The 27,521-nt window shown below is 33.9% G+C and overlaps 1 protein-coding gene across 8 annotated transcripts in view; it reads left to right on the top strand.

Annotated features, from left to right (window-relative positions):
• The window catches only part of COL4A5 (collagen type IV alpha 5 chain), a 244,038-nt gene that overhangs the window by 33,705 nt on the left and 182,812 nt on the right, over positions 1-27,521 (top strand). The window lies entirely within an intron of this gene.

Raw genomic sequence — 27,521 nt, 5'->3', positions numbered from 1 at the left:
GCCATGCTGGTGTGCAGGTTTGTTGTTTTTTGTTGAGTTTTAGATGTTCAGCATATTGTTGTATCAAGGGATGTGTTCTGGGGGCATCTCTCACTCTGGCATGTTTCTTCATCACTTCTAATTTCCAATGATATGATTTTTATCCTTTATTTTGTGAATGTGGTGTATCACCTTGATCTAGTTGTTTATATTAAACCATTCTTGCACCCCTGCAATGAACCCTTCTTGATCATGATGTACTATCTTTTAATCTATTGTTGTATTCGATATGCTAGTATTTTGTTTAGGATTTTTACATCTGTATTCATCAGATATATTGGTCTGTCATTATTTTGTGTGTGTTATCATTGCCATGTTTTGATATCAGGGTAATGTTGGCCTCCTCTAATGTGTTAGTAAGTATTGCCTCTTCTTGAATTTTTGTAAGACTTTGAGAAAGATAGGTATTAAATTGTCTTTGAATGTTTGGTAGAATTCACTAGTGAAGCCATCTGTCAATTAACAGAGTTTTAAATTTTGATAAAATTTTTTATCAGTTTTCTTTTATTATTTATTTTTAAATTTCTTTTATTATTATTTCCTTCTGTGTATATAAAAGAAGCCTTTACAATTTTACAGAGTTTTCAATTTTGCCTATGCTTTCTTCTATACATTTGATGCTTTTAGCTTTCGAAACAGGTTTTTTTGAGTGTGTGTAGTGTATGGTAAGGGTTCTGGTTCAATTCTCTAAAAATATTTTAGGTGAAATTCACATAGTATAAAATTAACTGTTTAACAGAAACAGTTCAATGGCATTTAGTATATTCACTATATTATGCAACCGCGACCTCTATCCAGTTCCAAACATTTTTATTATTCCAAAATAAAATCTCATTCCCAATAAGCAGTTTCTCCCATTTCTTCCTAACCTCTAGTCCCTGGAAACCGACAATCTTCATTCTTCCTCTATTCTAGATATTTCATATAAGTGGAATCATACATCATGTTACCTTTGTGTCTGGCTTATTTCGCTTAATGTTTTCAAGGTTCATCCCCATTGTATGATGTATCCATACTCCATTCCTTTTATGGTGGAATAATATGGCATTGTATGGATGTACCACATTTTGTTTATTCATTCATCCATTGATGGACATTTGGACTGTTTACCTTTTGGCAATTGTGAATAATGTTGCTATGAACATGTGTGTACATATGTTTGTTTGAATACCTATTTTCAATAACTTAAGGCATATTCATAAGAGTAGAGTTACTGGACATATGGTATTTCTATTTTTAAGTTTTTGAGGAACAGCCAGACTGTTTTGTACAGTGGCTGAACCATTAATATTCCCACAAGCAATGTGATAATTCGCCGTTTGTATATCTTCTTTGGAAAAATGTCTACTCAGGTTGTCTCATTTCTAAATCAGATATTTGGTTTCTTTGCTACTGAGTTGTATGAGTTCTTTATATATTTTGAATATTAGCCTCTCATCAGATAGATAGTTCGCAAATATTTTCTCCCATTCTGTAGACTTTTTTTTCACTTTCTCAATAATATCCTTTTATACACAAAAGTTTTTAATTTTCATGAAGTCTAATTAAACTGGGTTTTTAATTATTTTGTTGCTTATGCTTTGTTATCATATCTAAGACTCCATTGCCAAATTCAAGGTCATGAAGATTTACTCCTTTGTTTCCTTTTAAGAGTTTTATGGTTTTAGATTTTATATTTAGGTCATTGATACATTTTGAATCAGGTTTTGTAAATGACATGAGATAGAGGTCCAACTTTATTTTTTTTGTATGTGGATATCCAGTTGTCCCAGCACTACTTATTGAAGAAAATGTTCTTTCTCCTCATCGAATGGTCTAGGCATACTTGTCAAAAAATCAATTCACCATATATGTATGGATTTATTTTTGGACATTCTATTCTCTTGCACTGTCTGTTTGTTTATCTTTATGCCAGTACCACAATTTTAATAACTGTAGCTTTGTAGTAAGTTTTGAAATTAGAAAATGTGAGTCCTCCGATTTTCTTATTTTTTTCAGATCATTTTGGCTATTTGGGGCCCCTTACAATTCCATATGAACTTTAAGATCCTCTTTCTCATTTTAGCTCAAAAGACTGTTAAGATTTATTTTTCATTATTTTTTATTTTAAGTATAGTCAGTATGCAATGTTATATTAGTTTCAAATGTGTAATATAGTGATTCGACATTTATATACCTGACAATGTGATTACCACACTAATTCTAGTCATCATAATCATCTGTTACTGTGCAAACTTATCACAGTATTATTGGCTATATTCCTCTTTACTTATTCCGTTCATCACCTGAGCCCCTTCCCTATAGCAACCATCCCAATTTTGATAGGAATATCATTGAATCTATTGATTTCTTTGGATGATATTCCCATCCTAATATTGTTGAGTTTTCCAACACAGGAACACCAAATGTCTTCTCAGTTATTTATGTTTGCTTCAGGTTTTTTTTTTTTTTAATGTACATATCTTTCACTTACTTCATTAAATTCCTAGGTATTCTTTTGAGTGGTATTATCAATGGAATTGTTTTCTTAATTTTCTTTACAGATTGTTAATTGTGTTTGTATAGAAACAAAATTGATTTTTGCATGTTGATTTTGTACCCTAGGACTTTGCTAAACTTGTTTATTAGCTTGAGTATTTTATTTGTGGATTCTTTAAGACTTTCTGTACCTAGAGCATCATGTCATTTGAAACTGACATAGTTTTACATTTTCTTTTCCAATGTGAGTACCTTCTATTTATTTTCCTTACCTAATTACTCTGGCTAAGATTTCCAATGTTGAATAAAATGGTGAAAGTGAACATTTTTGTCTTGTTTCTGATATTTGCAAAAAAGCTTTCAATCTTTCACCATTGAATACTGAGTTAGCCGTGGGTTTTTCATAAATACATTTTATCATGTTGAGAATGTTCCTTTCTATTCTTAGTTTATGAGTGAATCTATCATAAAAGGGTTTGGGACCTTGTCAAAATGTTTTTTTCGTATCAATTGAGATGATCATGTCATTATTTCCCCTTGTCCTATTAATGTGGCATATTGCATCAATTGATTTTCTTATGTTGAACCACCTTTGAATTTTGGGGATAAATTTTACCTGGTCATGGTGTATAATCCTTTTAGTATACTGTTGGATTTGGTTTGCACATTTTGTTGAGATTATTTGAATCTGTTTTTATAGAGGATATTGGTCTGTAATTTTCTTTTCTTTAGTGTCTTTGTCTGGCTTTGGTTGCAGAATAATACTGGCTTCATAGAATGAGTTAAGTTGTGTTACCTCCTCTTCTAAATTAGGTCACATTATGCATGAACATGGATTTTGGGAGGACACTATTCAAACCAGTATACCATGCATTAGAAAATTTTTTATTCGTACTTTTCAAATGACACCTTGAAAATATTTTCATTTTAATGTATTTTTGTCTATTTGCCAAATTTAAATCGTTTTACAACCAGATTTTCAGACAAAGATTAAAACAGAATTTCTCAAGAACAAGAAAAATGTAGAACATGATATCACTGTTATTTTTTTTTCTGATTTAAATTTATCAGAATAAAGCAAAGAATGATTACATTAGAAAATGTTTGGGGGAGGAAGTTTGTGAGACAGTCTTCAAACTTTTGCATTGTGATACATGTGCTGGGCTGAGTAGTGCATAATTTCTTCACTCTCAAAGAGCTCATAGTTCTGTTAAGAGACAAATTATGATATAGCATGAAGAATGCAATAGTAAAATTGTACATAAGGCATAGAAAGAATTACCTATATTGACTTCTAAAATTCTGTGTGACAGAGAGTGAGAGCAAGAGTGAGAGCAAGCAAAAGAGAGAGAGAACCAATTAGTTCTGAAAGGAAAAATAAATAAATCAAACAAGATGGTTTATTCCAATTACACAAATTCAAAAGTAATGACCCTCACAGTGTTGTAATATAGTTCAACTATATTTCCAAAATATTGAAAAATTTATTCTAAAATGTCGATTCTGTAATTGAGTATTTTCTTTTGGATCTGGAGAATCTGCTAAAGGTAAATCTCCCATATAGCTAATCACGAAGCTTCAATGTGGAAAATTTACCATAATACCATGAAACAAACATCAGCCTGATCACTGATTTTGTGATTGAAACAAATTGATATCTTTGGTTCTTATTCTGCTCCAGGGTACTTTTTATATAGGAGAAATTAGCTGTAATAATTTCCTCTGGCAAATGATCTGTACTACTTTGGATTCTTTTTCTGCCTCTCCTCTCTTAAATTTATTTTACTTAGGTAATATATTCAAGTGGTTCAAATTTTGATAGTTATAAAAGAATATACAATTGAAAGAATCCTACTCTTTGTGCCCACCCCCATAGTTCTTCTTTCCATAGGCAATTTGTGTTAACATCTCTTGTTTTCACTTCTAGAGCTATTTCATGCATATATAACATGGGCACTCACAAACATACACACACTTTTTCCCCCCCTTATTTGTACATATTTGTCTGGGCTTTGCTTTAGCTCATTCCATATTAGTACATTAACAGCTATGGCTACATAGTATTATTTAATTATACGTTATGCCATAATTTTTAAACCAATCCCCTATTGATGAATATGTAACTTATTTCTTGCTTTTCCTATTGCATTCTGAAATGGATAACTTTGTAATAAGTCATTTAGATGTGTATTATCTATAGGATAAATTTTTATAATTTGAACTGCTGGACTGGATGGTATGTTGCCTTTGTTATTGTGATGGGTATTGCCAAATTATCCTCCGTAGGGGTTGTACCAATTTACATTTATACCAGCAATAGATAAAAGTGCTTTTTCCCTCAACTTTCACCAATATGTTATACTATCAAACATTACATCTTTCCTAAATATGATAGGTGAAAAATGATATTGTGGTTTTAATTTGCTTTTATGTTCTGAGTAAGGTTGAGCATCTTTTCATGTATTGAAGAACGTGTGATGTTGATAAAAAAATTTCTCTTTATGATGGTAGGGATGATACTGAATTGATTGGTACAATGTATATTCTTCTTAACTTATAGCAATGTCATGTTCTTTTACATCAGGGTACATTACAAAGAGCCTATTTAGATCAAATAAATGTTAAGACCAGAACATTTTTATGTGTTTAAAAATTCACTAGCTTTTTATAATTCACTTATTATAAAGTTAAAATATCATGGTTGACAACTGAACCAACATTCCCTAGTAATTTTAAATGACTTAGATTACACATAAAGAATTTAACTCTACCAGAGGGTAGTGGGGAGGGGGGAGGTAGACGGGGGAAAAAGTTTAAATCATTTATTCAATTAAAAAAGTAATTTAAAAAAAAGATGACCTGGAAAAAAAATTTAACTCAATATTTTATTACTTCATATACATTGTACTTTACAAAAATATTTTTCATATTCTGAGAAAAATATAATTGTTCTTTACTATGAAACTTACCAAAGTGTTAGAATTTTTGCAGAATTATTTAAAATTATGGTATCTTTTCATTTGAAATATATATTTGCAATTTTCTTTCTCAATACCTAAGTAAGCCACATTCCAAGAAGTTTAGAAATTCAGTGTATGTGTAAATGTGTTGGCTACCTTGTAAATGGCTCTAGACTCTTGCATCATACAACAAATTGTTCTCAGAGCTTTGTCTATTGCACTATAAATTATTTCTATTATAAAACTTATCAATATCTGCCATGTATCATCATTAGTTATTTATATGTCTGTCTTTCTCGCTATGTTTTTAACTTCTAGAGGACATTATTTGTATTTCCCTTTAGAACTAGCTTGGAGCTAATATTAAGTAATTTAGAAGGTTCTATAGAGAGTGAACACTTTTCAAATGACAGGTTTTTATAATTACTTTTTATTGAAATAATTGTGGGTTCACATGCAGTTCTAAGAAATAGTACAGAGATCCCTTGTATACTTTACTATTTACCCCTAAAGGTGAACATCTTGCAAAACTTTTGCATCATATCACAACCACTATATTAATATTAACACAATCCACCAGTCTATTCACATTTTATAAGATTTACTTGTGTTCATTTGTGTGTGTGTTTTAGTTCTATTCAATTTTATAACATATATAGATTCATGTATCCATCACCACAGGTAAAATACTGAACAGTTCCAACATCACAAGGATATCTGTAGGCCTTTTTATAACCATTCATACCTCCCACCCTTCACCCCCACTATCCTAACCCATGGCAACCAATAATCTGCTCTCTATTTCTGAAATTTTGTCCTTTAAAAATGTTATGTAAATAGAATAATATAGTATGTAACTTTTTGTGATTGGCTTTTTTCATCAGCATAATTCCCTGGAGATACATCCAGTGCTTCTGATTATCAATAGTTTATTCCTATTTACTGCTGAATAATGTTCCATGTTATGCACATACCACAGTTAAACCATTCACACATTGAAGGAAATCTGGGCTAATTCCAGTTTGGGGATGTTACAAATGTGGCTTCTATGAATATTACTGTAAAGGTTTTTATGTAAACATAAATTTTCATTCCTTTGGGAAAAATGACCAGGGTATAATTGCTGGGTTGTATGGTAGTTGCATATTTACTTTTATTAGAAACTGCTGGACTGTGTTACAGAGTAGCATTTTCATTCCAAATAAATGAGTGATCCAGTTTCTCTTCACTCTTACCAGCATATGTTATTATCACTATTTTTATTTTAGCTATTTTTATAGATGTGTAGTGATAGCTCAATGTGGTTTTAATTTGTAATTCCTTAATGGCTAATGGTATTCAACAACTTTTGATGTATTCGGTTGCTATCTTTGTATCCTCTTCAGTAAAATTGCTCATTTTGCCCATTTTCTAATTGGACCGTTTGTTCCTTGTTGAGTTTTTTCAGTTCTTTATATATTCCAGATTCTAGTTCTTTGTCTGATATGTGGTTTGCAAATATTTTCTCCCGATCTGTAGCTCATCTTTTTGTCCTCTAAACAGGCTTTTTTGCAGAATGAAATATTTAAAATTTGATGAAGTCTAATTTATCAATATTTCCTTTAATGGATTATGCTTTTGGTGTCAATTCTAAGAATTCTTCATCTAGCCCTAGATACTATAGATTTTTTAAAAGTGTTATAGTTTTATTTTTTACATTTAAGTCCATGATCCAACTTTAGTTAATTGTCCCAGCACCATTTTTTGAAGACTTTCCTTTCTTCATAGAAGTTCTTTCTACTTTTTGTAAAAAAAAAAAAAAAAAAACTCTTGGTTTTATTCATGTGCATCTATTTATGGGTTCTCTATTCTGTTCCGTTGATCTATGTGTCTATTCTTCCACCAATAACATACTATCTTGATTACTGTAGCTATATGGTAAGCCTTAATATTGGGTAGACTGATTCCTCCCACTTTATTCTTTTTTCTCAAGACAGCTTTAAGAAAAGTGCCTTTTTTTTAGGCCCAGTGCCTTTTCCATATAAATTTTATAATTAATTTGTCCAACTCTTGCTGGAATTTTGATATGAATTGAAGTAAACTTACAGATCAACTTAAGGAAATTGACATCTTCACTATATTGAGTCCTCTGATCCATGAGCATGGTATGTCATTCCATTATTTAGATTCTTCTCCCCAGAATAGTCCTCATTGTGTTTTCTTTGTTTTGGTGTCAGATGAGAGTGCATACATTAATCTGAATTTCAACTTTTGCAGGCCTACTGAGAATGATTATGCTTATTTTTAATATTCATGCGGTATTCAGTCATTCACTCACAATGCAGATATATTGATCTCGTTGCATTGCAAATGATAGATAAAATTTGTCTATAATATTAATATTGATTTTAAAGGTCATAACCCTGCCAATAGGTCAGAAATCAACTTTTCTAAAGACAGAACATTATTATTGTAGACTAACAAAACTTTGTAATGATATTTACTGTAAAGACTTTTATCTCTATGGTACTAAATAAATATGATGTGCTGAGGGAGGGGATTACTGACTAAAAGAATGAGGACTCATTGGAGGGAGAGTATAATCTTTGAAAAGTTTGTTATTTGGCAGGTTTTGATACCTATAGCAAAAGAAATTGAGGATATAGAAAGGGTCAACACAAGAGGTAGGAGTAAGAGATTATTATTTAGGAGACAATAGATAAATTAGCTAGGGCCGTACTGGAGAAATCCCATTACGGAGTAATAAGAACATTTTAGATAAGGTTGTAACTTCTTGAAATAGGAAATATCTAAGGAGTTGGTTTAGTCATTCAAGAAATATTTATGGAGTCCCTACTATTTTCCTCACATTTAATTCTGAGACCTGTGAATATATAGCTGTTAAAAAGATAGGATCTCTGAGTTCATGAAAATTATACTGTAATATTATATGTATCAATAATAGCATATATAGATTTTTTAGCAAGTAAATTACATGATAAACCTATTGTTTAAATAGGCCTATTTACAAATATTAGTGGCAAAACCAAAAAGTGATACCAACCTTCTACATCAGTTTTTAAATTAGAGAGATTTTTTTCTAGTTTTACCATTTTTTAAAGTTTTGGAATTTCCCATCTGAGGCTATTGATTTGATTGTCAAATGAATTAATTATGACTTAAAACAGGTGTTTTCTGACCCAATAACAACGTAGTTTTTAAATTTATTTATTTTAATTAGTTTCCAGTATACAGTATATTGGTTAGACATCTATATGGTTCATAAAACAATACCCCCCATTGCACCTTCCCTCCCCTAACCTTACACCTAGCCAACATATTAATGCAAACTGCATTCCCTATGCTGTGTTCCCCATCCCCGTGACCATCCATCAGCTACTAATTTGTACTTCTTTAACTCTTCACCCCATTCTCCCAGTCCTCAAACCTCCCTCCCCTCTGTCTGCCACCAAATTGTCCACTATATTTGTGAGTCTGTTTAAGATTAGATTGTTCTTTTTATTCCTTAGATTCCATATATATGTGAAATCATATAGTGTTTATTTTTCTCTGTCTGACTTAAATACCTTCCAGGTCCATCAAAGCAATAACTTTTTCCATCCCCTTCCTTTTCATATATAGGGGTCTTGTTTTCTTATCCTTTCAGCCACTTTATCTTTTGGTTGGAACACTTAATTCTTTTCCATTTAAGGTACTTACTGATAGGAATGTCGTTGTTACCATTCTTTATTCTTGTTTTCGATACAGTTTTTTTCTTCTTAAGTCCCTCCAACATTTCCTATAATACTGGCTTGGTGGTGATAAATTCCTTTAACTTATTTTTGTCTGGAAAGCTCTTTATCTATCCTTCAACTCTAAATGATAGCTTTGCTGGATAAAGTATTATTGGTTGTAGATCCTGGGTTTTCATCACGTTGAATATTTTGTGCCAAGCCCTTCTGTTCTGCATGGTTTCTTTTGAGAAATCAGCTGCCAGTCTTATAGGTGCTCCCTTGTAGAGAAATTACTGCTCATCTCTTGCTGCTTTTAAGGTTCCCTCTTTGTATTTAACCTTTGGTATTTTAAATACAATGTGTCTTTGTGTGGGCCTCTTTGGGTTCTTCTTTTGGAACTCTCTGAGTTAATTGGGGTTTTATGTTTATTTCTTTCACCAGATTAGGGAAGTATTCCATCATTATTTCTTCAAATAGATCTTGAACATCTTGATTTTTTTGATTTTTTTCCCAGTACCCCTATGACATGGATATTTTTATTTAATAGTGTTCCATAGGTTCCTTAAATTATTAGGAGCTCCCTTGTAAATAACAAACTGCTTTTCTCTTGCTGCTTTTAATTACACTGTGTCTTAGTTTGAGCTTCTTTGGGTTTATTTTGTTTGGTACTCTCTGTGCTTCCTGGGATTGTGTGTCTATTTACTAAACCAGGTTAGGGAAGTTTTCTGTTATTGTTTCTTGAAATAGGTTTTCAATTCCTTACTTTCTCTCTTATTCTTCTGGTACCCCTATCATATGGATGTCAATACACTTGATGTTGTCCCAGAGGCCCCTTAAACTATCCTCCTGTTTTTGGACTTTTTTCACTTGTTGCTGTTCTGATTAGGTGTTTTCTGCTACCTTGTCTTATAAATCACTGATTCAGTTATCTGCTTCATCTAATCTGCTGTCGATTCCTCCCAAGGTATTCTTCATTTTAGTTACTATATTCTTTCTTTCTGACTGAATCATTTTTATGTTTTCTATCTCTATTTATATGTTTTCTATCTCTTTGTTAAAGTTCTCCCTGAGTTCATCTACATTTCCCCTAATTTCATTGATCATCGTTATAACAAGTGTTTGAACTTTGCATCTGGTAGATTGCTTGTCTCCATTTCGTTTAGTTCTTTTTTTGGAGCTTTGTTCTCTTCTTTCATTTGGGGCGTGTTTCTTTGTCTCCCCATTTTTTCTGCCTCCTGGTGTTTATACAAGGGCCTGCTATGTCTCCCAGTCTTTGTATAGTGGCCTTATGTAGTAGGTGTGCTGTGGGTCCCAGTGTCATAAACTTCTCTGGTCACATGTGCGGGTGCTCCAGGTATGTCTCTTGTTTGGGTTGTGTGTGTCCCTCTTTTGTAGTTGAGCCTTGGTTGCTTTTGCATGTAAATGGGAGGGATTGACCTTCGGGCTGATTGGTTGTGAGGACTGCCTGTGATCAGTGGAGGAACTGTTGTGCAGGGGCTGACCCTACAGAGCAAGATCCACTTTAGCAGGCTCTAGTGCCTTCCCTGTCTGTCCTTTGGGTGTGTCATCCTCAGATGTTAACCCGGGTGGTTCTCCAGGTCAGGCTGAACCCAGTCACTGGCCATGCAGGCCTGGGCCTCCTGGGAGGAGCTCTGCCCCAGGCCATCCATGTTCAGCTGCTGCCTGTGTCCTATATGGGGCCACCTAGCATGAGCCACTAAGCAATCTGCAGATGGCCACCACTCATGCTGGGCTTGGAAATGCCTCAAGAGGCCAAGTCACAAATCAAGGCTAGCTGCTACTAGTGCCAGGCTTGGGATTGCTCAGGAAGAGATACGGGGCACACTGAGGCCAAATGCTGCTTATTTAGTTTTTGTGAACGTTTTAAGAGATTTTAGGAATGTCCACAGCATGAGCCAAGACAGACCATTTGTATGGAAAATCCACTGGAAGTGGCTTGAATGGGCCCACAAGTTGGGTTGGGTGGGGTCTCAGGGAATCACCTGGACAGGGCGACCAACATTAGCTATGTGTCTGGAGACTCAGATATGGCAATCGCCTGGGTCTCCAAGCTGGGTTGGGGAAGGCTCAACAAAGGAACTATGCCCTCTGCTAGCGCTTCCGTCTGGGAGAAACCTGTCTCTCCAGCCCTTACCCTGAAGCCAGACAATTTACTTCCTCCCCATATGTCCCTGGTACCTTTTGAGTTGCTGCCCTAGTGCTAGAGCTCAGAGAGAGTGAGTCCATCCCTGTGTAAATTTGTGCAGGGCCCTTTAAGAGGTGCTCCTGGGACTCCCCCAGCCCTCCATCTCAGTCAGCCACAATCTCCATTGTTTTTTACAGCCAGAAGTTGTGGAGACTTCTCTTCTTGTCTCTGTAACCCTGATCTGGGGACCCTGGTGTGGGGCTGGGAGCCCTTGCTCCTCTAAGGGGAACCTCCGCCGCTGAGATATTTCTCCCTATTCTCAACTGCCACATGTGGGTGTGGGCCCAGCCGGTTTTGCATTTCTGCCCCTCCTGCCAGTCTCGAAGTGACCTCTTCTATGTGTTCCTGTTTATAGGACTTTTGTTCAGCTAAACTTTAGGCAACTTCCAATAATGGCAGTTCTGTAGATTACTTGTAATTTTGATGTGGTTGTGAGAGGAGGCAAGCACAGCATTAACCTATTCCGGCATCTTGACTGGAAGCTCCAGTTTGAACCTCATTGACTTTACAGAGATAACTAAATAGTTTGGTTTATCTATTTAGGCCTCTGTCAACATTTGTGCAGACTGATCCACGCATACAATTGCTAGTCTATATATAATATGTGTAAGAATTTTAAAATTTGTAAGCCGAGTTAACAAAATTAAATTATGTTCTATTCTCACAATTTTACAAATATACCTTTAAATGAATTGAAAAATCAAGGTCCAGGTTAGAATCTTAAACTCCTCAGAATCGAACACTGGAGCATGACTGTACTAGGAAAGCTGGCTCATAGACCTTGGCTGACTTCTTCCTTTTTTGATACCTGCCTCTTCTTACGCCAGGAGGGATCTCACTCTAATATATGTTTCACTTCTCACTATGTATACAAACTCTGTTTCTGGTCCATATCACCAGTTTTCTTTGACTACGTGTTGGGTCTAACAGTGAACACATAGATAGCAACATTCACCATTCAGAGCAGCACTTCAAAATAGGTTTCATGAGGTAATTAAGCCATAATTTTCCCAGACATCTAAAGGATAAGAAAATTAAAATGCTACCAGCATTGTACCATATTTGGGAGAATCGGGAAAATGGTTATATGTATAATTTTCTGTAAGGCTTCGGAAAAGTTAATGGGCTGAGGATGAGTGGTGAAGAGTAGACCTGAAGAATATACCAATGTGGGCTCATGAAAGTGGTTTAGAGCTATTTGGACAGGGAGCTTGTGTATCTTAGGAACTCAAATTATGATCTAGAATGGGGAGGCACAGGCTTCTGATGATTCTTTCTCTTAGGCCCATAGACTCTTCCCTTCTGGAACTGGGAGTAGCTGAGGAATGACTAGAGTCAAGTCTACTAAATTCTGGGGCCTCTCTTGTCCTCATCAAAGTGTGACACTTTATTCATTAACTTATTTATGTTTTAACTATTAAATGGTATGGTAAATATTTTTTGGCTTGAAAATGTATTTAGATGTAATTAGGTTTGATTCCAATGAACATGGCAGAGTAGGGAACCCCAAAAGTCCATTTTGCCATAAAAACAGCAAATAAATTTGTAGGTACTCTCAGGAAGAACTTTGTTGGCATTCAGGAAACTAATCAAAAATTTACAGCAACCAGGAGAATGCTTAATCCAGAAAAAACAAAAACAAAAAACACTTGATCTCAACAAGAAAGCTTTGCAGCATTTTAACGTATCCTGTCCCCATCCACTGCTCTTCAGTTTGGCAGAAGATATGAAGACAATTGTCCAAATTTCTAGTGCCAATTTCTAGTACTGGAGGGAATAGAAATGACCTTATTCTTAAAAAAAATGTGGTTATTCATTTTGACCAGTCTGGTGGCTCCTTCAAGGACCAGCTCAAAAGGTGTGCTTTTATTTTGCCTAACTCAAAACTCTCCCAAGGCCAAGGCAGCTACTTGGGAGTATTAGTGGAAATCATTTAAAGGCAAATGTGTTAGCTATTGCCTTTCAGGGCAAGCAATAACAGTTGGGCAAACACCAAAAATCATATGTGGGTATACAAGTATCTCTTTGAGACCCTGCTTTAATTTTAATTTTTTTGACTACCCAGAAGTGAAATTGCTGGGTCATATGGTAATTCTACTTTTAATTTGGTGGGGAACTACCATACTGTTTTCCATGGCAGCTGCACCATTTGACATTTCCAGCAATAGTGCACAAGGGCTCCAATTCTCCACAGTCTAACCAACAATTATTATTTTTTTATAGTAGTCATCCTATTTGGTGTGAGGTGATATCTCATTGTGGTTTCGATTTGCATTTACGTACTAATTAATGATGTTAAGCATCTTTTCATGTGCTTCTTGGCTATTTTGATATCTTCTTTGGAGAAATGTCTATGCCAGTCCTTTGTCCATTTTTAATAGTTTTTGTTTGTCCAAATTTCTAGTGCCAATTCCTAGTACTGGAATCTCTGACATAAGAGAACTGATGTAAATAATGGTATGATTTAAATGTTCTTTGGCATTTTAGTAAATTTTAACTTATAATTGTTTTGTAATTAGTATTTTGCCAGGGATGGGCTACATCTGTACCTGAAGCACCTCAAAATACAATGTTAAATTGTGATTATGCCTTGTTTACTTTGTGGCTTATTTGAATATTGCCTGAAAATAATTTCAAAATCTTTATAAGAAAACACATTGCAACTATTTAAGTCTACAGTACTTCTTTCTTGTTTTTATAAATTAAAATTTAAGCACAAGGCTATATTTAAGGCTGCTTTTGACCTAAACAGTTGTAATACTGAGCTCTGTGTATAGTTTTGCCGAATTTCTCTGCAGGTCCAAACAGATCTATTATTATGGAGACTGCATAAAAGATGCTGCTTCATGATGTAACAAGTCCCATAATTGAATTGCTTGAAATGATTAATCTAGAAAAAAAATTCCCTCTAACACATGAATTTTCTATAGGTCATCATTTCATATAAAGAATCCTTATGGCAAACGAGTGATAGAAAGGACAAAAGAAAAGAAAAGATCCATAGGTAAAGATGTAAATAAGCTGCAATTAGTACAAGGGGCAGATAGTAAGAGGACATCTGATTCTTCTTTCTATCTTTTTCATTTTGAGATGCTTAAATCTTTTATAGCATGAAAATATTTCAAGTTTTAATACATTTATACTATTTTCTTAATTTGTATTTCAGCATCCTATAAACATTTACTCCAGAAGGACTCTGATCTGTTATAATAAAAGCATTGATGTTTTCTCCAATGTTATTTAGAGTATTTATGGGCTAGATAATGTAGAGAGGTTTATGTGGAAATAATTGATTTTATAAATAAACATTTCATCCATTCATCCAATGTGTCACTCACATGTTCCCAAAATGCCTTATATGTATTAAGATATGTGAGTGGCAGATTATACACTGCAGAAATAATGCCAGTTTCCTAACAATTAATATAAAATGAAGGCTTTCATCGTCTCATTCTCTTCAACCCTCATGACTGAATTTTATGTCTTTGAAAATGAGTACTTAGATAGCTGTGTACTTGATGCATTCAGATGCTGGGTTAGAGCAAGATGCTTACAAACTCAGTTATGAATATAACTCAGTTATGAAAAGAATAAAGGTGGGAGGAATCACTTTACCTGATTTTATGGCCTACTATTTGCGACAGTCAGGATAGCTGTAGTAATGGTAGAGGGATAGACACATAGATCAATGAAACAGAAGAGAGAATCATGAAATAGACCTACATAAATCTAATTTGTGACAGAAAAGTAAAAGCAATCTGATGAGGGAAAGATAGCTTTTTAAATAAATAATGCTGGAGCAATTGCATATCCACAAAAAGAAAGATGAACCGTGAGCCAAACTTTACACTTTAAAAGAATCAATTCAAAATGAATCATGGAATAAAATGTAAAAAAAATATAAAGCTGTTTGAAAAAATACAATCCTCAGGACCTAAGGCTAGGTAAAGCATTCTTGATACCAAAAGCTCAATTTATGAGAGGAAATACTGATAAATTGGACTTCATCCAAATTTTAAAAAATCTTTTGTTATGTGAATGTCTTTGTTTTAAAAAGGTGAAAATACAGCTATAGACTGGGCAAAAGTATTTACAAAACCCGTATTCAACAAAGGATTAGTATCTAAAGTATATAAAGAACTCTCAAAACTCATCATTAAAAAAAAAAGAATCTCTTAGAAAATGGGTAAAAGACATGAATGCACATTTCGCATAAAAGAAAACAATTAAGCACATGAAATTATGTTCAACATCATGAACTATTAGATAAATGCAAATTAAACACACATTGAAATATCACTACATACCTATAAGAATGGTTAAAGTAAAAAATAGTGACGATACCAAATGATGATGAGAATTTAGAGAAACTAAATTGTTCATACCTTATTTCTCCTTTGTAGTGTTATTTCATCATGGTTTTAATTTGCATTTCCCTAATGGCTCATGATGTTGAAAATTTTTTCATATGCTCATCTGTATAACTTCTTTTGTTAAGTATATGTTTAAGTCCTTTGTCCATTTTAAAATTGGGCTATTTATTTACTTTTTCTTGAGTTTTCAGATTTCTTTATATACTTGGGATGATAGTCTTTTGTTTACTATATGATTTATAATATTTTCTCCCAGCATATAGCTTTCCTTTTTATTCACTTTACAGTGTTTCTCACAGTTCAAAAATTTCAATTTTATGAATCCAATTAATCATCTTTTCATTCTATGGAATGTGCTTCATCATGTCTCTAAGAATTTTTTTTTGCATTAGACAAATTTGATTGTCTATGAATTTTATTTTGCATAAGGAAGATTTTTTTCCTATATTTTCTTATAAAAGCTTTATAGTTTTTAAAGCTTACATTTAGATGTATCCTTTATTTTGTGTTAATTTTTGTATAAGATGTGGTATTTTATTTAAGGTTTGTGCTTTTCTATATGGATTTCCAGTTGTTTGAATACCATTTGTTTAAAAGATGATCAGTTCTCCATTGAATTGCTTTTGTACCTTTGTTAAAAGTCACTATATTCACTGTATTTGTATGGTCTGTTGTTTTACATTGATCTATGTGTATATCCCTTCATTAATACTATCATTTGTGGATTACTGTAGCTTTGTCATTAAGTTTTAAAATCTTTAGTGAGTTTCTTTCTACTTCATTTTAATTTAGAAAATGTTTTAGCTATTATACCTACTTTGTTTTTACATATAAATTTTAATACCAATCTTTCTATTTTTATAAAAATTCCTGCTAAGATTTTGGTTGGAATTACACCAAATGTATATATAGTTTTGGGAAAAATTGACAACTTTACTATGTTGCATCTTCCAGTCTACACACACAGTATGTATCTCTATTTACTTATATTGCCTTTAAGTTCTCTTATGAGCATTTGGTTCTAAAATGCTAAAAAATATATAAAACTGTTCATATTTTGTTAGATTTATTTGTTGGGGTTTTTGTTAATATTTCTTTTTTAGCTTCGCTTTCTAATTGCACTTTACTACTATGTCAGAATAAAATTGATTTTTCCATCTCTTTCTCCATTTATTAATTTACATTAATTAATTAATTTAAAATGGATTTTTGTATGTCATTCTTTTATGGTACGACCTTGATAAACTCACTTATTAGTTCTAGGAGATGTTTGTAGATTCCTTGGGATTTTTTTTACATAAAAATAATGTAATCCGTGAAATAAGACATATTTATTTTTTTTCCAATATGTATGGTTTATATTTCTTTTTCTTGTCTAACTACTATTAAAGAACAAAAATTCAGTTGAGTAAATTAGAAAATCTAATTGGCCTTATTGCATGATTCCTGAATCAGGCGGCATCTCATTTAGCAAGTTGAGAGGTGCTCTGAGAAGCTGTACAATATGGAAGGCTTTTATAAGCAGAAACTGGGTAGGACAAGAAAGTTATTAGCAAATAAAAGAAAGTATTGTTTCAGGCAAGGTTACCTTCCCTTAGGGGAAGGCAGGTGTCTTATCAGGCAGATTGCCTTTGAGCAGAATGGAAAGGGCCCAAATGACAGATTACCTCATTAGTAATGACCAGAAAATTCCAGTTGACTGATTAAGATTACAGTCCTGGAGAAGGTTGAAACTGCAATTAGGTCAGGTATTATTAGGTCTAAATTCCCTGTCATGGGCTTTAGCACAAATGACTCCACTTTGGGGTCCTGGTTTTCTCTTTAATAATTTTTCCCTTTTGATTAAATCTTTCTGCTTGGCCGAGAAATGTGATCAAAATTTAAGGCATTGGCACCACTGTCAGCTACAACTCTGTGGTTCTTGCAGCTTTCATTGGTCCTCTTTGTGACAGTCACAGGTCAAGATGTTTTTGCTTAATCCCTGTGTTAGTCACAGGTCACAGCTTTAGTTTTACAATCTTTAGATTGGTCATTCTCTTATTCCCCTTATGACATTCCAATCTTAGGAAGATCATTTACTTCGTGGTTAGTGGCTGCAAACATACATTTAGAGCTTTTGAGAGAATACAATGCACCAGGGAGATTATTGATATCTACAAACAGGATAATTCCCAATGATTGGAGTGTACTTTGGAGCCATAGTCCTCAAGGCCTAAGTCAATCAAAGAAAAAACTGTCTAAGTAGTCACCCTTTTGGATGAAGTGGCTAGCTCAAAAATCATATGTAACTGAGTTTCAGCTTCCTCAGAAGTGTTAATCCAGGCACAGCAGATAGTGTTGACCACAGCACGTATACCTCCTTGATAAAAGAAAATCAAGGGCTATACTATTATCAAGAATAGTTGTGGTCATGGAATCTAAGAATTTTTATTTTTATTGGGCAGCTATTGCATCAACAGAGGATTCTGCAATATTTTCAAGAGCTAAGGAAAGGTTCCTGATTATAGTCTCATTTGTATTTACTCATAACCATGGAAGTAGCAACCTGCCAAAGGGAGCAAATTCTGAATCATGAAAAACCTGTTTTTTTCTAACTTGAAAATGTAAATTCAGGAGAGTTGATCAATGAGGTGTCTCAGTCTTTTTGTGAACAGTTAGGGGCACATTTGGATAACTAAGAGGTTTGTCTGGTTATGCACCAGCCAGTAGGCATTCATAGGCCTAAGAAAAATGATCATCACAAAGATAAATCCTTTTGGTATAAACCACTTCTACTAAGGTGGCACTGTCAATGGAAATAAGGGCATCAGTCTTGTGGCAGAGGAAGGCTTCAACCCATGTGGAAAACATATATACAATAGTGAGCATATTGATAACTCATACTAAGTGGCAGTTGAATGAAGTCCAACTGCAGATTTTCAAAAGTTTCAGAGGGAAGTCTGAGGCCTTTGGGTCCAAAAATAGTTTTTCTAGGATTCCAGACCTGACAGATCAGACATTGCTGATAGACAATTTTTGCAATTTATAGAAGTCTCCCCACCAATATCAATTAATAACTTGTCATCTTGAATGCACTATGGTGGGTGAAAGAATGCAAAAACAAAAAACAAAAAAAAATGGGGTTGCCAGGGAATCTGTAAGAACCAAGCAGCTGTGTTGGGGTTCCCATAACCCCAACTGTTCATTTACTTTACAGCCATTGTTTACCCCTCTTAATTTCTCTGATTCAGGATCAAACTGTTGGCACGTTACAAGGGCATCAAGATGGCAAAAGTCTGGCAAGGAGAGGTCAGAATGGACTTCATTCACAGGTGCTACAGTCTTTACAGATTCTGTTGCTGCTGCCTTTGCATGAAAATGAGCTAGGGCATTTCCTGCATACTTGGGTTAAAACCTTTTAGTATGAGCTTCAATTTCGATGAGAGCAATTTCAGAAGGTAAGAAAACAGCAGTAAGAAGATCATTTATTTGTTGCCCATTTTTGATTGGGGTCTCAGAGGACTTAAGAAACCCCTTTATTTCCATAACATCCCAGAATCATAAACAAGCCCAAAGACATACCTACTATCAGTATAAATATTTACAGTTTGTCCTGATAACTGGCATGCTGTTGTAAGGGCATGAAGCTCTGCTGTTGGGTCGATATAGTCTGTGGAAGTTTTCCTCTTTTGATTAAGTCATATTAGGTAGTAATAGCATAACCAAATTGAAAATTTCCTTCTCTATTTCTACAGTATTACCAATCAACAAGCAAGATTAGATCATGATTAATTAAAGGGGTGTCTTGTAAATCAGGATGTGGTGTCACATAATGAGACATTATTACCCCAGAGTCATGATGCTAGCCTTTGTAAGGTAGAGGTAGTAATGTAGCAGGATTAAGGATGTTGCAATGTTCAAAATGTAGATTAGGTGGAGAAAGCAAAAGGACTTCATAGAAAGTTAATTTACTTGCAGAAAAATGTTGAGTCAATTCAGAGTTAAGACAGCTTTGGGTAGCATGTGGAGTTTGCGAATAAACATTATTTCCAAGGGTTAAATCTGCTGAGGTTTCCACAGTTTTGCAACTGGGGCCATAGCTTTAAAATAGCTGAGATAGGCAAGAGCAAATGAATCAAGTTGTCTACTGTAATAAACTGGCATATATTTACTACTGTGGTATTCTGTGAGCATTCCTAGGGCTTGATTATTCTCTTCATACACAAGTAAAGTAAAAAGTTTTGAATAGTTAGGAAGCCCTAAAGCAGGTGGCTTTTGTAGTCTTATAAAAGCCCACTCATGTTTTATCTTCCCCAAAAATGTGGTTCAGGGACTGAAATTTCAGTAATTTCATAGAATGGAGAAGCTAATAGAGAAAATTAAGACTCCATAGTCTGCAATAACCAGAGAAGCCTAGAAATCCACAAAGCTGTCACTTAGTTGTGGGTCTAAGAAATTCCTGGATTAGTTTAATTCTTTTTGGATACAGCTGAATTCCTTCAGAGCTTAGATCATGACCTAGGTAATGAACAGTGTCTAAAGATAATTGTAATTTTTTATTAAATACTTTATTTCTTTTTTCAGTTATTTGTTACAGCAAATAAGTGAAATCTTTTATGGATGTTCCTTTGGTAACTGAGCACAGCAGGAGGTCATCTACATATTGTAAAAGGGCTGATTTCCCTGGCAACTGAAGGGTGTTTAAAACTCAAAAGTACTTGGGAGAATAAGGGGCCTCAGTGAACCCTTGAGGCATAACTGTCCAGGTATATCAGGTATATTGTCCATTGTTAATGTAGCCAATGATAGGAGCAACGTCTTTCTAGTTCTCTGCATCTCCAAACTAAAAACTCCATTTAGTGTTGAGTTTTAGCTGTTCTTTGTATAGTGTGTATACCAGTCTTATACATATATATATAGCAAATGTTTTCTTCTGGTCTGTACAGTAGTCCCCCTTTATCCACAAGGGATACATTCCAAGGCCCTCAGTGGATACCTGAAACAGCAGATAGTACTGAATCCTATATATACACTATATTTTTCCTACGCATATATACCTATAATAAACTTTAATTTATCAATTAGGCATAGTTAAAGATTAATGATAATAATAATAAAATAGAACAATTTTAGCAATATTCTGTAATAAAAGTTATCTGAATCTGGGATCTCTCACTCTCACTCTCTCAATATCTAATTGTACTGTATGTACTCACCTTTCTTCTTGTAATAATGTGAGATGGCAAAATGACTCATTAAGTCAAGATCTTGTACCTTTTCACTTAAAAGGAGCTCATTAAGGCTTCTTTTTATCATATCTCAATTGCCAGTGTCACTACTCTTGCACTTTAGGGCCATTATAAAGTAAAATAAGGGTTACTGAATTAATTGAACACAAACACCACCAAACCTTGACAGTCTCTATCTGATAACCAAGACAGCTACTAAATGACTAATAGGCAGGTAGCATATACAGCACGGATATGCTGGACAAAGAGATGATTTACATTCTCTGCGGGGCAGAGTGGGATGGCATAAGATTTCTTCACGCTACTCAGAACTACATGCAATTTAAAACTTATGAAGTGTTTATTTCTGAAATTTCCCATTCGATATTTTCTGATTGCAGTTGACCACAGGTAATTGAAACCACAGAAAGTGAAACTGCAGATAAGAGGAGACTATTATATTATACTTTCTTGTAATTTCATTTGTCTAGTTTTTGTATCAAGGTAACAGAGACCTCCTAAATGAGTATTTTTTCTTTCTGCATTTTCTAAAAGTATTTATAACATTGGTATTATTTTTTTCTTAAATGTTTCATCAGATTCACTAATGAATTTATCTACACCAAGAGTTTTCTCTGTGTTATAATACAACTTTATATTATGCTTATTTAATTAACATTATATCATGAGCATGCTCCTATTTCATTAAATATTTTTTTCAAAAACAAGATTTTTCACAGTTACATAATATTTATTTGGATAATACATTAATAATGTATTATCTAGTCTAAATTTGAATATTTTTGATGTTAAAAATAGTCTCCTCATTGATTTCTTATTAACAAACGACAAAACAATTTTTTAAGACATATGTCTATGTGTGTGAAAATTTCTATGTAATATTACATAATATATAGTAAGTATACATGTAATGGTATGTGTATATAATATAACATAGCCTATATACAATATTATATAAAACTATACAATACAGCATACTCTATCCATTAGATACATGCATAATATGCACACACATGCATGTAATATACACACACACAATTACACACACTGAGAATGACAGATTGACATATTCTGATATTAGATATATCAAAGTATTAATACAGTCCAACTTTGGATGTTGGGAGTTTGGGAATTTTTTTTTTCTTTTCTTCATAGATTTTGAATAGATATGGATAGATAGATAGATAGATAGATAGATAGATAGATAGATAGATAGATGATAGATAGATATAGGTATCTCAGACTGAGAATATCACTTTATAATTAGAAAGAAAAGAAAAAATCCTGAACTGTTTTTGTTCTTGGGAATTAAAAAAATCATAATTTCTTAAGCTATCACAGGGAGATTGAGAAACTAGTATATTACTAAATGGTAATTAAAATTCCAGCAATGTTCACATTTGATTTTTTTTTCCTCCAACACTAGAACATTAAGTGATGTCTGAGAAGGTAAGCATTTCAAGTTCCCATGGAAATTGCCAAATCATTAAGGGGATACTTTTGCTCTTGGGAATAAATCCAAGTTTTATTTTTTTCTTCATCTTCAAAGTCTTAAATGAAAATCTGCACAGCAAAATGCATTTTTTGTTTCCTTTGATTTAGAGCATGGAAAACTACCCAATGTCAGGAGACACTGGAAGAATTTGGCTTGAATTTGTAAAGTTGTTCGAGAGGGGGAAGGGAGATGAGAAGAACTACTTAGAAGAATTAACCAGCCAAATCTGGTTAATGTAGCCAATGATAGGATAAAGTAAAAGTTTTAGAACATGTAATCTATTGTGATTGCTCCAGTTTTCTGGGACAATTAAGAAATAACCTCTATTGCTCAAAGCCCCAAGAAATATTGGGGAAAATGTATGAATACTTCATTTGATGCCTATAAAATTATTAAGTGGATGGCAGTTTAGAAGTGTTACCTAAACAGCTTAACTTCTTATTTGGCCTTGAACAAAGGTATATGACAGATTATCAGTTTTAGGAGAAACATTGAGAGAACAAAAAATAGAGGACTTTTTAAAAAGATGCACATATATAGGCAGATAATTAGTATTAAACGTCCCTTCCAATAAAATTGTGGAAAGAAAGATATACAATCATTAGAAGTCTGTTAATTGTGAAGGGTGAATGTAGCAGGAGGAATGGGACCAGAGGACCGAGGAAAAATAAGAGGTTGTTGGGAGGTGGGAAGAAAAACTGGAAACAAATAATTAGAGAAAAATCCAAAGGGTATTTATTGGGCATAGGGTGAGGTGGTTTTTTTGTTTTGTTTTGTATTTACTTCCAAATTTGGATAATTTCAGGAACCTCCTGTAAGTATCTGTACCTAAAATATGTTATTCTTAAATCAGTTTAGGATTAAATGATGCTAGGGACAAATGATGAGGCCATAAAAAGATGAAGACAGAATGAAGGAAAGGAGTAAAATCTTATTTGCCCAATTTCTCTAACTCAGTATTTCTTAATATGTAGTCAAAAGAGTACGTAAAGTTGTGTCACTTGGGATACTTAGTAAATAGAGTATAGAGTTCTGAACTCCACTTCAAAGATAATGAATTTCTGAAGTTTTGAACATGGATTAGCATTTTTAAGAAGTTTCACTGGTGACTCATAGCACAGGAAAGTTCGAAAACCTCTCCTATCTATTGTGTAAGGCTGATTCGTCCCACTATTCCCAAATCCAGAACTCTCCTCCTTTTCCACACCATCACTCCACCCCCTTAAACACACAGAGGGATCATTACTTTTATCTGGAGTAGATGTCCCTTATTTTAAAATTGTTTCGTCTTAAGAATAGACTCAAAGTGAAAGGGTGAAAAATGATATTTCAATCAAATGGTATTCAGAGAAAAGGTAAAGAAAGATACTGAGGGCCACTTCATAATGATAAAGGGAATCATGCACCAAGAAGACATAACACTTATTAATATCTATGTTCCCACTCAGGGAGCCCTGAAATATGTAAAGCAATTACTAACAGAACTAAAGGAAGAAACAGACCAAAACACTATCGTACTAGAGGACCTAAATACCCCACTGTCGGATATGGACTGATCATCCAAACAGAAAATCAATAAGGAAATAACATCTTTAAATGACACATTAGATCAACTGAACAGAATTAAAATATACAGAGCCTTCCATCCCAAAACAGCCGCTTACACATTCTTCTCTAGTGCACATGGAACGTTCTCAAGAATCAAACACATACTGGGACACAGAAATAGCCTCAACAAATATAAGAGGGTTGAAATCAGACCAACCATATTCTCTGATCATGCTTTGAAACTAGAGATCAACTGCAAAAAAAAAAGAAGAAGAAGAAAAAATCAAGAAGAACGACAAATACATGGAAATTAAACAACATGCTACTAAAGAATAACTGGGTCAGGGAAGAAATAAAAAGAGAGATCAAGAGATACATAGAAACGAATGATAATGATAGTACATCATACCAAAACTTTTGGCACATGGCAAAAGCGATCATTCGAGGAAAGTTCATATCATTAAGGCCTATCTCCAAAAACAAGAACAAGCCCAAATAAACAAATTAACACTTCGTCCTAAAAAACTAGAAAAGGAAGAAAAAATGAGGGCTAAAGTCAGCAGAAGGAAGAAATAAAATTAGAGCAGAAATAAATGAAATTGAAAACAAACAAACAAAAGATAGACAAAATAAATGCAACAAAGAGCTGGTTCTTTGAGAAGATTAATAAAATTGACAAACCCCTGGCTAGATTCACTAAAGAAAAAAGAAATGACACAAATAAACAAAATCAAGGATGAAAGGGGGGGAAATTATGACTGACATCGTAGAAATACAAAGCATCATGCAAGAATACTATGAAAAAGAATATAATAACAAATTTAATAACCTGGAAGAAATGGACCAATGCTTAGAAAAATGCAATCTTTCTAGACTGAATTAAAAAAATCTGGAAAATCTAAATAGACCAATCAGCAGTATGGAAATTGAAACAATCTCCAAAACCTACCAAAAGTAAAAGTCCAGTACTAGATGGCTTCACCAGTAAATTCTACCAAACATTCAAAAAAGATTTAATACCTATTCTCCTCAAACTCTTCCAAAAAATCAAAGAGAAGGCAATACTTCCCAACTCATTTTATGAGACTAATATTACTCTGATGCCAAAACCTGGTAAGGATAACACAAAAAAGAATACTGCAGACCAATATCTCTCATGAACACAGACGCAAAAATCCTAAATAAGATACTAGCGAACCGAATACAGCAACATATTAAAAAGATTATACACCACGATCAAGTGGGCTTCATCTCAGGGGCACAGGGATGGTTCAACATGTGCAAATCAATTAATGTGATAGACCACATAAACAAATTAAAAAATAAGAATCATATGATCATATCAACAGATGCAGAAATAGCCTTCAACCAGAAACAGCATCCATTTATGATCAAAATATTTAACAAAATTGGTATACAAGGAAAGTATCTTAAAATAGTAAAGGCTATCTAGGATAAACCCTCAGCCAACATTATATTTAATGGTGAAAATCTAAAAACCTTCCCTCTAAGATCAGGAACAAGGCCAGGCTGTCCACCATTGTCACTGTTATTCAATATAACATTGGAGGTCCTAGCGAGTGCAATTAGGCAAGAAAAAGATATAAAAGGCATTCAAATAGGAAACGAAGATGTCAAACTGTCATTATTTGCAGATGACATGATTCTCTATATAGAAAACCCTAAAGACACCAGAAGAACACTACTAGATACAATAAGCAAATACAGTAAAGTCTCTGGATACAAAATCAATGTTCAAAACCCCATAGCTTTCCTATACTCTAATAATGAAGTGTCGGAAAAACTAGAAAAAATAATTATTTTTGCAATTGCAACAAAAAGAGTAAAATACCTGAGAATAAATTTAATGAAACATGTGAAGGACCCATATAATGAAAACTATAAGACCCTATTAAAAGAATTCAAAGAAGATACAAAGAGATGGAAAGATATTCCGTGTTCTTGGATTGGAAGAATCAACAGTTAAAATGACCATATTACCTAAAGCATTATACAGATTTAATGCAATCCCCATCAAAATCCCATCAGCAGTTTTTAAAGAAATGGAACAAAAAATCATCAGATTAGTATAGAAACATAAAGACCCCAAATTGCCAAAGCCATCCTGAGAAAAAAGAATGAGGCTGGAGGCATCACTCTGCGTGACTTCAAATTATACTACAAAGCGACAATAATCAAAACGGCACGGTATTGACAAAGAAACAGACATACGGACCAGTGGAACAGTATAGGGAGTCCAGAAGTAAACCCATATATATATGGGCAAATAATTTTCTACAAAAAAAAAAACCAAAAACATACAGTGGATAAAGGAAAGCCTCTTCAATAAGTGGTGATGAGAAAATTGGAAAGCCTGTAAAAGAATGAAACTAGACTGTTTTCTATCACCACACATCAAAATTCACTCAAAATGGATTAAGGACCTGAATATAAGACCTGAAACCATAAAATGCATGGAAGAAAACATAGGAACTAAACTCAAGGACCTTGGACTTAAAGAGGATGTTATGAATTTGACCTCAAAGGCAAGGGAAGTAAAACCTAAAGTAAGTGAATGGGACTACATCAAACTAAAAGCTTCTGCTCAGCAAAAGAAACCATCAACAAGGTAAAGAGGCAACCATTCGAATGGGAAAATATATTTGCAAGCAACTCCTCCGATAAGGGCCTAATATCCAAAATATACAAAGAACTCATATGACTCAATAACAAAAAAAATAACAAACGATCCAATAAAAAATGGATAGAAGACCTCAGCAGACACTTCTCCCTAGAGGACATATAAATGGCTAACAAATATGTGAAAAGATGCTCAATATCGCTAGCTATTAGGGAAATGCCAATCAAAACCACAATGAGATACCATCTCAACAGGACAAGTAATAACAAATGTTGGATAGGATGCGGCGAAAAAGAACCCTCATACAGTGCTGCTGGGACTGCAAATTGCTACAGCCGCTATGGAAAACAGTATGGAGGTTCCTCAAAAAACTAAGAATGTATCTACCATATATATGATCCATCTATCCCTCTACTAGATATTTACCCCAAAGACTTGAAAATCTATGTCTGAAAAAATATTTGCACACTGATGTTCGTAGTAGCACTATTCACAGTGGCCAGGACATGGAAGCAACTGCCGTGCCCTACAATAAATGATTGGGTAAAGAAGCTGTGGTACATATATACAATGGAATGTTACTCAGCCATAAGAAGAGATGAAATACTGCCACTCGTGACAATCTAGATGGACCTCGAGATAATCATGCTAAGCGAAATACGCCAGACTGAAAAAGTTGAAAGTCACATGTTATCACTTATATGTGGGATATAAACCTAAAAGCAACAAATGAATAGGACAAATAGAGACTCAGGAACATGGACAATGGACTATTAGTTACCAGAGGGTAGGGGGTGGGGGAGGAGGGAAGAGGTAGACAGGATAAAGGGGGTCAATTAT

This window comes from Pteropus medius, unplaced genomic scaffold, assembly GCF_902729225.1.
Source record: "Pteropus medius unplaced genomic scaffold, Ma_sr-lr_union100, whole genome shotgun sequence".
NCBI lineage: Eukaryota > Metazoa > Chordata > Mammalia > Chiroptera > Pteropodidae > Pteropus > Pteropus medius.
Note: the sequence above shows the minus strand (reverse complement) of the source record. Positions and strands in the feature narration are given on the sequence as shown.